At 40.0% G+C, this 17,003-nt stretch overlaps 1 protein-coding gene across 1 annotated transcript in view; it reads right to left on the bottom strand.

Annotated features, from left to right (window-relative positions):
- Positions 1-17,003, bottom strand: part of LOC129491831 (aldo-keto reductase family 1 member C3) — a 69,892-nt gene that overhangs the window by 33,529 nt on the left and 19,360 nt on the right. The window contains exon 3 of the mRNA XM_055296390.2: positions 16,203-16,553. The gene's annotated coding sequence lies outside the window, so the exon portion shown is untranslated. The remainder of the gene's footprint in view (positions 1-16,202; positions 16,554-17,003) is intronic.

The following is a 17,003-nucleotide window of genomic DNA, read 5'->3' as shown; positions in this document are numbered from 1 at the left end:
AAAGCAGTAGAAAAGCAAGAGCAAACACATTCAAAAGCTAGAAGAAGGCAAGAAATAACTAAAATCAGAGCAGAACTGAAGGAAATAGAGACACAAAAAACCCTTCAAAAAATTAATGAATCCAGGAGCTGGTTTTTTGAAAAGATCAACAAAATTGGTAGACCACTAGCAAGACTAATAAAGAAGAAAAGAGGAAGAATCAAATAGATGCAATAAAAAATGATAAAGGGGATATCACCACCGATCCCACAGAAATACAATCTGCCATCAGAGAATATTACAAACACCTCTACACGAATAAACTAGAAAATCTAGAAGAAATAGATACATTCCTCGACAAATACACCCTCCCAAGACTAAACCAGGAAGAAGTTGAATCTCTGAATAGACCAATAACAGGCTCTGAAATTGTGGCAATAAGCAATAGCTTACCAACCAAAAAGAGTCCAGGACCAGATGGATTCACAGCCGAATTCTACCAGAGGTACAAGGAGGAACTGGTACCATCCCTTCTGAAACTATTCCAATCGATAGAAAAAGAGGGAATCCTCCGTAACACATTTTATGAGGCCAGTATTATCCTGATACCAAAGCCTGGCAGAGACACAACCAAGAAAGAGAATTTCAGACCAATAACCTTGATGAACATTGATGCAAAAATCATCAATAAAATACTGGCAAACAGAATCCAGCAGCACATCAAAAAGCTTATCCACCATGATCAACTGGGCTTCATCCCTGGGACGCAAGGCTGGTTCAACATACGCAAATCAATAAATGTAATCCAGCATATAAACAGAACCAAAGACAAAAATTGCATGATTATCTCAATAGATGCAGAAAAAGCCTTTGACAAAATTCAACAACCCTTCATGCTAAAAACTCTCAATAAATTAGGTATTGATGGGACGTATCTCAAAATAATAAGAGCTATCTATGACAAACCCACAGCCAATATCATACTGAATGGGCAAAAACTGAAAGCATTCCCTTTGAAAACTGGCACAAGACAGGGATGCCCTCTCTCACCACTCCTATTCAACATAGTGCTGGAAGTTCTGGCCAGGGCAATCAGGCAGGAGAAGGAAATAAAGGGTATTCAATAAGGAAAAGAGGAAGTCAAATTGTCCCTGTTTGCAGATGATATTATTGTATGTCTAGAAAACCCCATTGTCTCAGCCCCAAATCTCCTTAAACTGACAAGCAACTTCAGCAAAGTCTCAGGATACAAAATCAATGTACAAAAATCACAAGCATTCTTGTACACCAATCACAGACAAACAGAGAGCCAAATCATGAGTGAATTCCCATTCACAATTGCTTCAAAGAGAATAAAATTCCTAGGAATCCAACTTACAAGGGATGTGAAGGACCTCTTCAAGGAGAACTACAAACCACTGCTCAATGAAATAAAAGAGGATACAAACAAATGGAAGAACATTCCATGCTCATGGGTTGGAAGAATCAATATTGTGAAAATGGCCATACTGCCCAAGGTAATTTATAGATTCAATGCCATCCCCGTCAAGCTACCAATGACTTTCTTCACAGAATTGGAAAAAACTACTTTAAAGTTCATATGGAACCAAAAAAGAGCCCGCATCACCAAGTCAATCCTAAGCCAAAAGAACAAAGCTGGAGGCATCATGCTACCTGACTTCAAACTATACTACAAGGCTACAGTAACCAAAACAGCATGGTACTGGTACCACAACAGAGAATAGATCAATGGAACAGAACAGAGCCCTCAGAAATAATGCCGCATATCTACAACTATCTGATCCTTGGCAAACCTGACAAAAACAAGCAATGGGAAAAGGATTCCCTATTTAATAAATGGTGCTGGGAAAACTGGCTAGCCATATGTAGAAAGCTGAAACTGGATCCCTTCCTTACACCTTATACAAAAATTAATTAAGATGGATTAAAGACTTACATGTTAGACCTAAAACCATAAAAACCCTAGAAGAAAACCTAGGCAATACCATTCAGGACATAGGCATGGGCAAGGACTTCATGTCTAAAACACCAAAAGCAATGGCAACAAAAGCCAAAATTGACAAATGGGATCTAATTAAACTAAAGAGCTTCTGCACAGCAAAAGAAACTACCATCAGAGTGAACAGGCAACCTGCAGAATGGGAGAAAATTTTCACAACCTACTCATCTGACAAAGGGCTAATATCCAGAATCTATGATGAACTCAAACAAATTTACAAGAAAAAAACCCCATCAAAAAGTGGGCAAAGGACACGAACAGACACTTCTCAAAAGAAGACATTTATGCAGTCAAAAAACACATGAAAAAATGCTCATCATCACTGGCCATCAGAGAAATGCAAATCAAAACCACAATGAGATACCATCTCACACCAGTTAGAATGGCCATCATTAAAAAGTCAGGAAACAACAGGTGCTGGAGAGGATGTGGAGAAATAGGAACACTTTTACACTGTTGGTGGGACTGTAAACTAGTTCAACCATTGTGGAAGTCAGTGTGGCGATTCCTCAGGGATCTAGAACTAGAAATACCATTTGACCCAGCCATCTCATTACTGGGTATATACCCAAAGGACTATAAATCATGCTGCTATAAAGACACATGAACACGTATGTTCATTGTGGCACTATTCACAATAGCAAAGACTTGGAACCAACCCAAATGTCCAACAATGATAGACTGGATTAAGAAAATGTGGCACATATACACCATGGAATACTATGCAGCCATAAAAAATGATGAGTTCATATCCTTTGTAGGGACATGGATGAAACTGGAAACCATCATTCTCAGTAAACTATCGCAAGGACAAGAAACCAAATACTGCATGTTCTCACTCATAGGTGGGAATTGAACAAGGAGAACATATGGACACAGGAAGGGGAACATCACGCTCCGGGGACTGTTGTGGGGTCAGAGGAGGGGGGAGGGACAGCATTAGGAGATATACCTAATGCTCAACGACAAGTTACTGGGTGCAGCACACCAACATGGCACATGTATACATATGTAACAAACCTGCACATTGTGCACATGTACCCTAAAACTTAAAGTATAATAATAGGAATAATTTAAAAAAATTTAAAAAAAACACTGGAATTCCATACATGCTATGCACTTGTTCAGCCGCCTAAATTGCCACCATATCACTGCTTTTCATTGCCCCTAAATTAATCCTTCTGTTCCTCTACCTTACAAAGTACTTACTGAGCCTTCAATACCACCTTATAATTTTTATTATAATTGCAAAAAAAATAGTCTAAGAAATGAGCATAGAAGAAAATGTCTCTATCCTTATTGGCAACAGGAAAAACTGGGCTTTTACAAATGACCCTTACATTTGCCTAGAAACTTGAAGTTCAAGCAAGCATGCTTTCTAAACAGAAGGCTTTAAAGATTATAATTGCAGTCACATACTCTGCTTCCTGAGGTGGATCATTACCTCGTATTTTAGTGATTAAATATAAGCATTTATTTTGACTTATGCTAGGGTTTGGCAATAAATTAAACACATTTGTAAATCCCTAATACTTAAATTGCTGCTCAATAGTAATAGCACCCAGAGATAAGTGTCACATAGGCTGGTCTTCATTCCCACCTGTCTGTAGCTATTAAATCATAAGGCCAGAAAAAAACAAATTCTGCTAAAGTCAAAGACAAAGAAAGTTGGGTACTGATTAACATGGTGAGGACAGGTTTTATCGGTAACATAACATTGCAGTACAGGTCCAGCATGAACTGAACTGAACTATGATCTATGCAAGGTGACTCAGCATTTTAAAGGGAAAATGAGGGAGAAGGGAAAGCCTGAGCAGAGACTGAGTGGAATCAGCCAAGTGGAAAATTACAAAAAGTAGGAAGGGGCTGCTTGGGCCATGTGATTCATCCCTCTGGGTTTGCTAACTGGAACTAAGGGAAGTTGAACTCCTGCCATCTATGAGGCTGGGAGACAGGCATTTCTTCAGACATTGCTGGAACAAATACTGAATTCTTTTGGAAGCCGTGAGTTTTCTCAGGCTGGCTGTTTAACAGGGCTTGGTTATCTATCGATGTAGCCTTGAACTGTTAGAAATTATGTTCGGGTGTGTTCAGATCCTTACAGACCAAGGTAAGGCCTATTTAAAAAGAGACTCTGAGGAGCCTGGGGAAAGTCTGTTCAAGAAGAGAATCCGTGCCACTGTGTGGGGTTGTCTGTGCCTTAGTCACTGAGTTGTGAAAAACAGGTGTTACCAGCACTGACACGCCTTTAGGGAGTCTTTCTCATATTTGATTCAGTCCTCATGCTCTTTGGATTTTACTCTCATTATGTAGAGAGGGAATAGAGCCCATGAGAGCAGGGAGAGTCTCTGCCACTGATCTCCCTTGCTTTTTTATTCTCTTGCTCCTGATCTCTTACTCTCCTGCTTTGCACCATGGAGCACCACAGCAGGAAGGCTCTCATCCAATGGGATCACTATGGCCTTGGAATTTCCAGCCTCTGGAGCCATTAGCCAAATATACCTCTATTGTGTAAGAACCAGCCAGTTATAGTTACTTTGTTATAGCAACATAAAGCACAGTAAGATATAGCCATATAATTCTCTGTAAATAAGTGGAAATCCATTGTGAGGCAGCAAAAAGAAATGTTTCCAGAGTAGCTGGGACAATCCACTTCACCCCATCAATACCACCCAATAGAAGCAAAGCAGACATGAAGATCACCTATCAGGGCTCCTAAAATACCCCCAAAACACTGGCTAAGTCTATGCCTCCTTCTAACAGGCTGTCTTAGTTCATGACAGCTGCTATAACAAAAGACTGCAGACTGGTTAGTTATAAATATCACGCATGGATTTCTCACAGATCTGGAGGCTAGAAGCTCAAGATCAAGTGCAGACAAATTTAGTGTCTAGTAAGGCCTCCTTCCTGACTCATAGATAGCTGTCCTCTTTCTATCCTTATGTCACAAAAGGGACAAGCACTCTCTCTTGAATCTCTTTAACAAGGACACTAATCCCATTTATTATGGTTCCACACTCAAGATCCAATTGAGGCAGAAAAATAGGGTCTGGAGACAGGGAATATAAGTCCAATTCACACTTCAGCTATGACAGGAAATATCCTCTCCATAGGGCATATTCCAGGTAAATGACTTTGTAACCTCACTTCACCCTCTTCATTTACATAGTGTGTACACCAGGTAACCAGTGAAAATCCCCAGAGAGTATTTAAACCCCCACAAATTCTGTAACGAGGCCCTTGAGCCACTACGCTCAGGCCCACTTCCACAATGTGGAGTGTACTTTTATTTTCAATAAATATCTACTTTTGTTGCTTCATTATTTATTTGCTTTGTGTGTTTCGTCGAACTCTTTGTTCAAGATGGTGAGAACATGGACACCCTCCACTGGTAACATTTTGCTGAGCTAGCCAGGAGAGATTCCAGGAGAAGGTAGGCCCAAAGTTTAGGATTTATTTTTCTCCTTTCCTTTCTGTTTCATACAGTGGAATCTCTCTCTCTCTTTTCTCCTTTCCAACTTGGGATCCTTGGTGGGCAGTGCCTAAACACAGAGAAAACTGCAGGATTCTGGCTACGGCCAGTGAAAACTAAGGGTGTCCATGTGAAGGCACCTAACTGCCACCACCCAGTTTGCTTAAGGGACCCGGGTCTTCTCTTTTTTCCCTTTTTTCCTTTCATTTTCAGCCTTTCAACAACTGCTTTCTAGTAGCTCCTTGAAAATTGAGGGCAATTGGCTGGAGTCACTCCCTGGTATTGCCTGAAGGCCTAGGAATGAATAGGACTATTTGCCCTGCCCAGAAGGGGGAAGGGCTTTTTTTTTTTTTTTTTTTTTGAGACACAGTTTCACTCTTATTGCCCAGGCTGGAGTGCAATGGTGTGATCTCAGCTCACCACAACCTCTGCCTCCTGGGTTTAAGTGATTCTCATGCCTCAGCCTCCCAAGCAGTTGGGACTACAGGTGCCTGCCACCATGCTGGGCTAATTTTTGTATTTTTAGTAGACAGGGGGTTTCACCATGTTGGCCAGGTTCATCTTGAACACCTGACCTCAAGTGATCCACCTGTCTTGGCCTCTCAAAGTGCTGGAATTACAGGCATGAGCCACCATGCCTGGCCAGGAATTCTTGCTTTTTAGGGTTTCACTTAAGTTTTAGGTTATAAGGATAAGAGTTCTAGTTAACACATAATTCTGTAGACAAAATGTGCCAGAAAAGATTGTTATTAGTGAGAAAAAGAATAATTTTGTGTAATTCAGAAGTTATCAAATTCTAACTTTTTGGATTTTAGGCTTCTAGACACTTTAAGCATGTTGAGTATACTTTCATAAATAGAATTTGAATTCTATTTCTCTCTCTGCCTAATTTCTTCAAAATTTGTAAACTATTTGTGAATATTCTTAATTCATGGCAATATGTTTGTCTGCATACAGTTAAGTAGGGTCCCTAGGGCCACACAGGGAGAAAGAACCCAGAAACCAGACATGCTTGCAAAAGAATATTTCTTACCAGTTAGTCTCTTGTCTCTTTCGCTCTGTGCAAACTGGTTACATGAAAGGTAAAAGTCATCATTTGTCCCTTCTGTAAAGTTTTAAATTAATTGGTTTAATAATATAAGAACTTAAATCAAATATTTTGTCAGAAAAGTGAAAAATGTAATGTTTTTATTTAGTTCATGTGACTTGAGTAATCTTTAGGAAATAAACAGTTTTAAAGATTATTGGTAAAATACAGTTGTCTTGAAAATGTAAACATGTGCTCTAAGTTATGTTCAAATATTAGGTTTGCTAAATGCTTTAAGGTCATAAATTGCTTCTTTGGTGTTTGAAATTTGTTTAACTTGCCTGCTTTCCAGCTAGGTAAGGCCTGAGGACAGCCCACTCGGGATGGCCCTGGGGGCTTCTGGGATGAAAGAGGCCTTCTTGGGAGGCTCCCAGCATTCCCTGTGGTCTTGCCTCTTCTCCTCTCTGCCTGCTTGAATGTCCCCGAGTCCCTGCCACCCGCTCTCCTTGGGGAGTTGGCTGTGCCCCTAACTATGCTGGAAACAGTCTAATCTTGTCAGAACATAACTTAGCAAGTTTTACATTACAATTAAAATTGCTAGGAGTCACCATTAACATGTAATTAAGATTACTAGAAACAGTTTTACATACAAGATGTGTAAGAATAGTAAAATTTGTTTTTTTTTTTTTTTTTTGGTAAAAGGTTATAAAGGGTTTTTTCTGCTTTAAAATTTCTGAGTCATCATTTTGGCAAAATAAGTAATTTAGGGAAATCTGGAATTCCAAAATCAAACTTCAGTTTCAAAATTGTCTTTTCTAATGCCTAGCTTTTTGGACGGATCAGATGGCCCCTGAAAACATCCAGAAAAGAGGTAAACAGGATTATTTAACATGTTTAGGTATATGGGATCATCAAAATGATGTTCAATCTTCTTTAGATTATATTTTGTGAATAATGCTAATGTATGTTCCAAGATTATATGGAATTTCTAAAATTCAAATGTCTAATTATATGCCATCAATTATAATTATGATTATTATGTTACTATAAACCATAGAAATAACCAAATTTTCTTGTATAAAGCTACTAATCCAAGTAGAACAAAAAAATTAAATACCAAGAAAATACTTAGATTTTCATGTTAAACAAGCTAATACAAAAATTGTTTAAATATACAATTCAAATAAACTCCATGGTCTGAGTCAAATCACCTATGGTAACTCATCAGCTATCAGTACAATGCACCTAATTTGGAGAATCAACTGGTATTCAAGAGGATATAAGTCTAATGTTACTCAAGTTCAGACTCATGGAGAACCAGGATGGCCACATTGTCCTTCCTGAGTCCTTAAAGCATTTATTATTAAAAGTTCTGCATTCCATGACTCACCATGGAAAAGATAAAATAATCCAATTTGAATACATTGGTGTGGTAACTTACACATTACTAAAATAGTTTATAACTATTGTTTGGCCCCATATTCCTGGGAAAACAAAGCTTCAGGTACATTCAGTCACCTGGTGTGCCATTTAGACATTTTATAAAAGGATGTCATTCAATTGTTATTTTCAATGCATGTTTTCTGGTTGTACAAAAGCTTTCCCATGCAAGAGGGCTGATGTTATAAAGGTAGATTATTATGCTACAGTATATTCTCACCAGGTAAAAAAAGCTTTCAATTGTTTGGATCTTCTGAGAACATCAAATCTTGCCATCCGCAGTACAACAAAACTTTGGGACCTTGAACTTTGGGTACATAATCTCACAACTGAGAAAGGTCCCTCCACACTCCTGGAATTGTACACTCATTGGAGCCATTAAGGTGAAACTAACCAGGGAAATTTCTCCCAAAATGAAGATGGCATCCTTGATGTGAATATCTTTTCCCAAGTTAACAGATTAACACTTCTACTGTCATGAAATTCTTATTTTTTATTATTTTTTCTTGCTTATGCCTCTCTGAACAATAGAAATGGAAAAGGGATCTGTTATGTGCACTTTTGGGGTGTACTTTGTTAAGGAATTTGCAGCCAGCCTTATAAATGTATAAACTTATACTTTGGTAGATAAAGGGCAAAGGCCCAATGTATGTAAGAAAGTTTAATGGTACATATGTTGCCTAGTAATCATTCAAAAACAAACAAACAAACATTGATTCACTCCTCTTAATCCACATCATGGGTTAAAGAGAACATTTCCAGGAGGCCTTCACTCTCCTAGAAGGGCATCATTTGTAACAGACTTTAAATTCTTTTGTGAAAGTTATAATAGAATTGGATGAACAGAAAAGTATCTATGCTGCAGCTGGCACTTACGACCTACAGAAATACATTAAATGAAGATTATGGAAATTCAGTGAAGGAGATGAGACTAAGTTAAGTGAGTAGACTCTTTATTTAGCTCATTCTTTAATCTATTCTGTTTTAGGAGGCTTGGCTTATGGGGACCTTGGATGAGGACCATATTCCAAACTCTAGGTATTATCCTCCCAATAGTCATAATAATAGTCTCCTTGGTGCACTATATTCTCTCAAGAGTTTTAAATGCTTATATGCAATCATCACTAGGATGTCATATGGTCTCTCTTCGACTGGAATGACAAGAGCTGAAAGAAATGTGCAACCATGAGGACACTGTAACCTCTCAATGACATGCTGAGATGGGAAACCCAAAATGATGGTAACTGAGAGTGGCACTAAGACCCTAAGTTTTGGTCACATTCTCACCTAAGTGAGAACCTGATCAAAAACGGGAAATTTTTTAAACAAAATTATAGGAGGCCATTGTTTTGGACTGGACTCATGCACTAAGCCTCAAAAGACCAAACCAAAATGGAGTCGCTAGTTCTAAGACTTTAAGGAAACACACAGATCCTAGAACACACCACAGACAAAATTTTGTTTGTCTCCTGCAAATCTCTACAACAAACAATACCGACAGCATAGGTATCCATCCCTGAAGTTCCCATTAAATGTTTTAACAAAATTCATTTCCTCTCACCTAGAGACCATCTAGCTTCAGATGATCATGCAACAAAGGCTCCAGCCAATTCCAGGTAAAGACACCACCCCTGGCCATCAAGGAGATACCCTGCCTCCACTAGACACAGTGAGAGTTCTGTGATCCTCAATAGGTAGGGACTACACCCCAAGCCAGCACGAAGCAGCTACAGAAGAAAGACCAGCTGTCCCTCTGCCTCCCATAAAGATTTATGAGGATCACGTCTCTCAGTGGGGATATGAGTCAAGAAAATAATGTCTGGAGGCAGGGAACATAAGGCCAATTAACACTTCAGCTATGAAAGGAAATATCCTTTCCATAGGGTGTACGCTAAGTGACTTTGTAACTTTACTTTGTCTTCATTTACATAGGGCATACAGCAAGTAACCAGTGGAAACCCCTAGAGTGTATTTAAACCCCCACAAATTCTGTAATGGGGCCCTATGCTCATGCCCACTCCCACACTGTGAAGTGTACTTTCATTTTGAATATTTCCTTTTGCTGCTTCATTCTTTCCTTGCTTTTTTGTGCATTTTGTCCAATTCTTTGTTCAAGAAGCCAAGAACCTGGACACCCTCTTCCGGTAACACAATCAACTCCTAAGTACTAACCTCCTAATATCGTCATCTTGGACGTTAAAATGTGGTATATAAATTTTGTGAGAATGTAAAGATTTATCCAGTCTGGTGTTGACAGGCATTTAATTTGATTCCATGACTATGCTATTGTGAACAGTGTTACAATGAACATATACATGCATGTGTCTTTATGACAGAATGATTTATATTCGTTTAGCTATATGCCCAATAATGGGATTGCTGGGTTGAATAGTAATTTTGTTTTAAGTTCTTTGAGAAATCATCACACTGCTTTCTACAATGGTTGAACTAGTACACCAGCAGTGTATAAGTGTTCTCTTTTCGTTAGAACCTTAGCAGCACCTGTTATTTTTTGACTTTTTAGTAATAGCCATTCTGACTGGTATGAGATGGTTTCTCATTGTGGTTTTGATTTACATTTCTCTAATGATCAGTGATGTTGAGCATTTTTTTATATGCTTGGTTGCCACAAGTATGTCTTCTTTTAAAAAGCATCTCTTCACGTATTTTCCCCACTTTTTAATGGAGTTGTTTTTCTTTTTGCTTGTTATTTTGTTTAAGTTTCTTGCAGATTCTGGATATTGGACCTTCATCAGATGCATAGTGTGTGGGAATTTTCTTCCATTCTTTAGGTTGTCTGTTTATTCTGTTGATAGTGTCTTTTGCTGTATAGAAGCTGTTTAGTTTATCAGGTCTCACTTGTCTTTTCTGTTTTTCTTGCAATTGCTTTCGGTGCCTTCATTATGAAATCTTTGCCAGGGCCTATTTCAGAATGGTATTTCCTGGGTTATCTTCAAGGGTTTTTCATAGTTTTAGGTTTAAAACTCAAGGTTTTAATATATTTTGAGTTTATTTTTTAATACAGTGTAAGGAAGGCTTTCCAGTTTCAATCTTCTGCACATGGCTAGCTAGTTATCACAGCATTACTCATTGAATGACTGCAGGTGTGCAGCATTATTTCTGGGACTTCTCTACGGTTCCCTTGGTCAATGGGCCTGTTTATGTACAAGTACACTCGTGGATGACTTTGAGCAAGTCAAGACTTCAGTGGAGAAAAATAACTGAAGATGTGGTGGAAACAGTAAGAGAACTATAGTTAAAATTGGAGCTTGAATATTACTGAATGGCTGCAATATCATGATATAATTTTACCAAATGAGAAGCTACTTTTATGGATGAGCAAAGAAACTGGTTTGGTGAAATAGATTCCACTTCTGATGAAGATGCTGTAAACATTCCTGAAATTACAGCAAAGGATTTAGAATATGACATAAACGTAGTTGGCGAGGCAATGACATTGAGAGAATTTTCTCTTCATGCTTTCATGTCCCCACAGTGATGGAGCTGCCTCACAGAGCCTTTCTCAGAAGATAGCCCAGGCATTACACGACACATGGCTGTCATTTTTGACAGGGAAAGAGTTACTTGTGCCTTTTTTTTTTTTTTTTTGCTAGGACAGAGACTACCTCTGTCCTCCAGGGTGGATTGCAGTGGTGCAGTCTTGGCTCACTGCAACCTCTGCCTCCGGGGCTTCTGAGTAGCTGGGGTTACAGGCTTGCACCACTACACCTGGCTTAATTTTGTGTTTTTAGTAGAGATGGGGTTCCACCATGTTGGCCTCAAATTCCTGGCCTCAAGTGATCTGCCTGCTTCAGCCTCCCAAAATGCTGGGATAACAGGCATGAACCACTGCTCCCGGCTACTTGTGCCATTTTCAATGTTTCCCACTCTCTATAGCTTTTTGTCCTTCATATTCACCTTTACTACCATTTTGTAAGGTTATGTGATTTTTTTAAATGACATTGGTATTCCTTTCTCATTTCCTGTGGAGTATATTCTACAGTTATTCTCTGTGATTGCTGTGGGGATGACATACAATTTAATAAAATCATAGCAATTTACTTTGAATCAATGCCAATGTAAGTTAAATTTTATATAGAACCTCTCCCTTTCCCCAGGTTTTTACTCCACTTCACATTGTTTTGTTACTAATTACAGCTTTCTACATTGTGTACATATTAACTTAGAATTATACTTATTTGTATACATTCGTATTTTAAATCTTGAAGAAAAATAGAGTACAATTCCAAAATTTCAAAAATACATGTTTTCATGTTTTGCCATGTATTCACATAGACTAGGACATCTTTATAGGTCTAAATGGCTGTTAGTTACTATCTATTTCCTTTCCTTTATCCTGAGTTATTCGCTTCAGCATTTCTTGTAGAGAAAAAAATGATGAATCAGGGATTGGGGGTCCCTATACAATTTTGTTACATTCCCAAGTGTTCCTGAAAACCAAGTGTTGAACTTTGAGAAATTACAAGGTTTTTGTTTTTTGTTTTTTGTTTTTTTTACTAAGAGTTCGGTGGAAATAGAGGACTAAGTAAAGAACTGGCTGGAATAAGCCTGTAGCAGATTTAGTATTTACAAATGACTGCACTAATGATTATTTCACATCTGGAAAAACATGTTATGCATGCTACAGAAATTTGACATTTAAAATTTTTCTTAGGAGTTACACACTTGACCTGTAAGTTTTGAAGAAATGTCACTCTTTTCTTGGTAATTACATCAATCAACCTTATGAGATGTGAAATAGTTATTGGTTAAAATAAGAAAGTTGAGGTGGAACAGCAGGCAGTTGTTGACATGGTTTGTTTGAGCCATGCTAAGGGTGAATGTCCATTAGACACTAACATGGAGATGTAGAGCACACATTGTTATGTTCCGTCCTGGAGTTTGGAGGGAAAAGCTCAGTTACAAATATTTTTGGAGTGTTTCTCAACCTAGAGGTGGTATGTAAAGCCAGAGATCATCAAGGGAATGACAGTAGACAGAAAACAGTCCAGGAAATTGGCCTAGGGCACTCCAAGGTTTATAGCCTCCCTCAATTTTAAGGAATACACAGTTTAAGGAAAGACGGTGGGCTGCAAAACGTGCTGGGAGACCTGGCTTGAGAAAGCCTCTTTGGTGGGGTTAAGGTGGCCACCAGAGTAAGAACAACTGAGAGCGAAAGTGTTAGTGTGCCCAGGTCAAAAACCACTGTCCTCAAAATGCTTTCACCAGAATATCCTAAGTTTTCAAAAGAGTTTTCTGAAATGAAAATTTATGTCCCCATGATTAGTTGATTTACTTTGTACCCCTAAAAACTATGTAAAAGAATTACATGTCTTTGTAAGAGTTATTCCTAACATTTACTAAAGTTTGAAAACATTGTGCAATTTTGCAGACACTGTTTCCAAAAGATTTTTGGGAGTTTGGATAATTTGCTTTATTAGATGTATTATTTACCATTTTTATCTTAATTTGAGAGTAATATGTAATGGCTTTAGAACATTTTGTCTTTTATACTTGTAAGCATGCCTTACAGCTCTCTTCCCACCATAACCACATGCCAAGAGCAAGGAAATTAATATGAGTGACTTAAACAGACCTTTTGCAGTAAAACACATGTTGATGAGATTACAATCCTGACCCCTAAAACCATCACTTATTTTATGTATGAAACATTTAAAAAGATCAAGTATCATAAATTAATAGTATATTTTTGGAATCTAAGAACATTCTCCAAAGATGGGTTGGTAGTTAGGGGAATCTGATAAGTCAATGGTGTCTTCAATGTCCTGTCCCACCACAGCTCAGTAGGGTCAATGCTGTAACTGGGCATCAGAGGTCCAGGCCTGACTCTCGGCTCTGGGGTTTCTTGAAGGATTGTGGAGAGAGTTTCCTTTTATGCACAACATATAATTATCCCCAAATGGTGCCAATGTGTTTTTCCAAGCATACATGTACTCAACCCCCTCCCTTCTAAACCTCTTCCATATATGACCTCTAATCATTTCTTCTGGGTATGTTCCCTCCCTCCTCACTGAACACCCCTCCCATAGGGATGCCTCATTCCTAGGCTCTGGGAGCTCTGATGCCCATACTGCTGGAGGAAGCCCATGGATTTCTGGTCATCCTGTCAATAGCCCTCACCCTCCAGACTCCATGCTGTGTGTGTTCTTATTCCTCAAATAGCCAAAGATGCACTGATATATACCTGTCACCAGCTCCTTCTTCAGAAGCTGGAAATCATCCATGCCCACCTCAAAAATGGCTATAAAATGGTTGTCATCATCTCCCACTGAGAGGTGACAATGTGCTGGCAGCCCTTGAAGTCCTCGCACGCTCTCAGTGCCTCCATGGCCTTGGCGCCCACTCTGGCTGCACTTGAGTAGCCCTCCAGTCCGCCGCTGCACTGTGGGAGCCCCTTTCTGGGCTGGCCAAGGCCAGAGGTGACTCCATCAGCTTGCAGGGAGGTGTGGAGGGAGAGGTGTGGGTGGGAACCCGGGCTGCGTGCCACGCTTGTGGGCCAGCACGAGTTCTGGGTGGGCATGGGCTCAGCGGGCACCGCACTTGGAGCAGCCGGCCAGCCTGCAAGCCCCGGGTAGTAAGGGGCTTAGCACGTGGGCCAGCAGATGCTGTGCTCAATTTCTTGCCGGGCCTTAGCTGCCTCCCCACGGGGCAGGGCTCAGGACCTGCAGCCCACCATGCCTGAGCCCCCCACCATCTGTGGGCTCCTGTGTGGCTGGAGCCTCCCCGACTAGTGCTGCCCCCTGCTCCACAGCACCCAGTCCCATCAACCACCCAAGGGCTGAGGAGTGCAGGCACATGGCACGGGACTGGCAGGCTGCTCCACCTGCAACCCTGGTGTGGGATCCACTGGGTGAAGCCAGCTGGGCTCCTGAGTCTGGTGGGGACTTGGAGAAACTTTATGTCTAGCTAAGGGATTGTAAATACACCAGTCGGCACTCTGTATCTAGCTCAAGGTTTGTAAACACACCAATCAGCACCCTGTGTATAGCTCAGGGATTGTGAATGCACCAGTCGACACTCTGTATCTAGCTACTCTGGTGGGGACTTGGAGAACCTTTGTGTCTAGCTCAGGGATTGTAAATGCACCAATCAGCACTGTCAAAATGGACCAATCAGCTCTCTGTAAAACAGACCAATCAGCTCTCTGTAAAATGGACCAATCAGCAGGATGTGGGTGGGGCCAGATAAGAGAATAAAAGCAGGCTGCCTGAGCCAGCAGTGGCAACCCACTCGGGTCCCCTTCCATACTGTGGAAGCTTTCTTCTTTAGCTCTTTGCAATAAATCTTGCTACTGCTCACTCTTTGGGTCCACACTGCCTTTATGAGCTGTAACACCACAAATGTCTGCAGCTTCACTCCTGAAGCCAGCAAGACCACAAACCCACCAGGAGGAATGAACAACTCCAGATGTGCCACCTTAAGAGCTGTAACACTCACCATGAAGGTCTGCAGCTTCACTCCTGAGCCAATGAGACCATGCACCCACCAGAAGGAAGAAACTCTGAACACATCCAAACATCAGAAGGAACAAACTCCGGACACGCTGCCTTTAAGAACTGTAACACTCACTGTGAGGGTCCGTGGCTTCATTCTTGAAGTCAGTGAGACCAAGAACCCACCAATTCCAGACACACCACCCCCTGATCCTAACTTATAAGCAAATCACCCTTTTTGAGCTAATGAGTCAGAAAGAAAGAAAACATACAATAATGGAGACCAAAGTAGGTAAAGAATCTTTAGAAGAGAGCACTGTGTGTTCACTAGACAGTAGTAAAAACACCAGGCCTACGTGGAAGGTGCAGATTTGGCAATGATGTTGGCTGCTCTGGAAAGTTCCACGGAGTCAGGAGAGCAGAGGCACAGGTTAACCCACACTGACCTCAACCTATAGTTACAGATACAGTCCTAAATACTTTTAATAAAGTGAGATTAACACAGGGACAAATGTACATGGAAGGAATTATAGAAGGAATACAGTGCAAGCTCCTATGAGTCCTCTCCCAGTGATGTTGCACAGAACACACTGATAGAAAAGTGAGACTCAAATTTCATGTATCTAGTCCCTAAATCACAAACATATTAGTCTCAGGAAAGTCTTGGATTACAAGTTTTCTTCCAGTGTAGAAATAGTTTAGTCTAGAAAATAAAGTCTCCATTTTGCTCATGTTTGTGTCAGAGGACAACCCCTACCATTTTGTTACAAATCTGATGCATATGAACAAGGATCAATAATTTAAACTTACCTTGTTAGGTTCTAGTTTTTTTTTCTTAAAATGAGGATATTTTATATCCTCTGGTAATTTTCTCAGAGGTGAGAGTAGTACATGGGAAATTCTCTTTAGTCCAGGTCCAGTATTACCATGTGGTGTTCAAGGCTGCATATCAGAACAGTGATACTCTCCCAACATATTTCATGCACCCCATCTCCACTAAATTTTGCTATAAAAATTCTTCTGTATTATGTCTTCTTAGAAGAAGAAAAGATTTCTTCAATACAGAAGGAAACAGAGAAACCACTTCTATTGCCATCAATTTCCAAGAGAGGAGCAGGCAGGTAGTGCTTTTCACCACTGAGTTTCATAGATTCTGACAAGCTATGAAATAAACAGAAGAAAAAAAAGTGTCCAAAATAAACAGTAGGTGACCATGCAACCAGACTTCAATGCACAACAAAGGTTGACCTTTTCTCTTTGTACATAGAGTATAGCTAGAGTATAGCTAGAGTATAGCTTTAACCTACAGAAACTTAGGTTGGAATCATGCAGAGTAACACACGAACACAAACCTGACAATCCAGGTCAGCTTCCACTTATTCTGGCTTTGCTCTTTTCAACTCTCTGCACTAAAAACATTATTATTACCTCTGGAGGTGCATAGGTGCCAAATCCCAGGATAGGCATGAAGTGACAATCATTTAGTTTCAAACACTGATGTTTTGAATCCATCACTGTCACTCAGCTGGCTAGCAAATGTTTCATTCTTCCTCCCTCACAGGTTATAAAATCAATGGAGACAATGCCCTCTGCACACTGCCTAATGGTTAA

The sequence above is a fragment of the Symphalangus syndactylus genome, chromosome 10 (genome assembly GCF_028878055.3).
Source record: "Symphalangus syndactylus isolate Jambi chromosome 10, NHGRI_mSymSyn1-v2.1_pri, whole genome shotgun sequence".
Lineage (NCBI taxonomy): Eukaryota > Metazoa > Chordata > Mammalia > Primates > Hylobatidae > Symphalangus > Symphalangus syndactylus.
The sequence above is the reverse complement of the archived record's forward strand: the minus strand, read 5'-3'. Positions and strand labels throughout refer to the sequence as shown.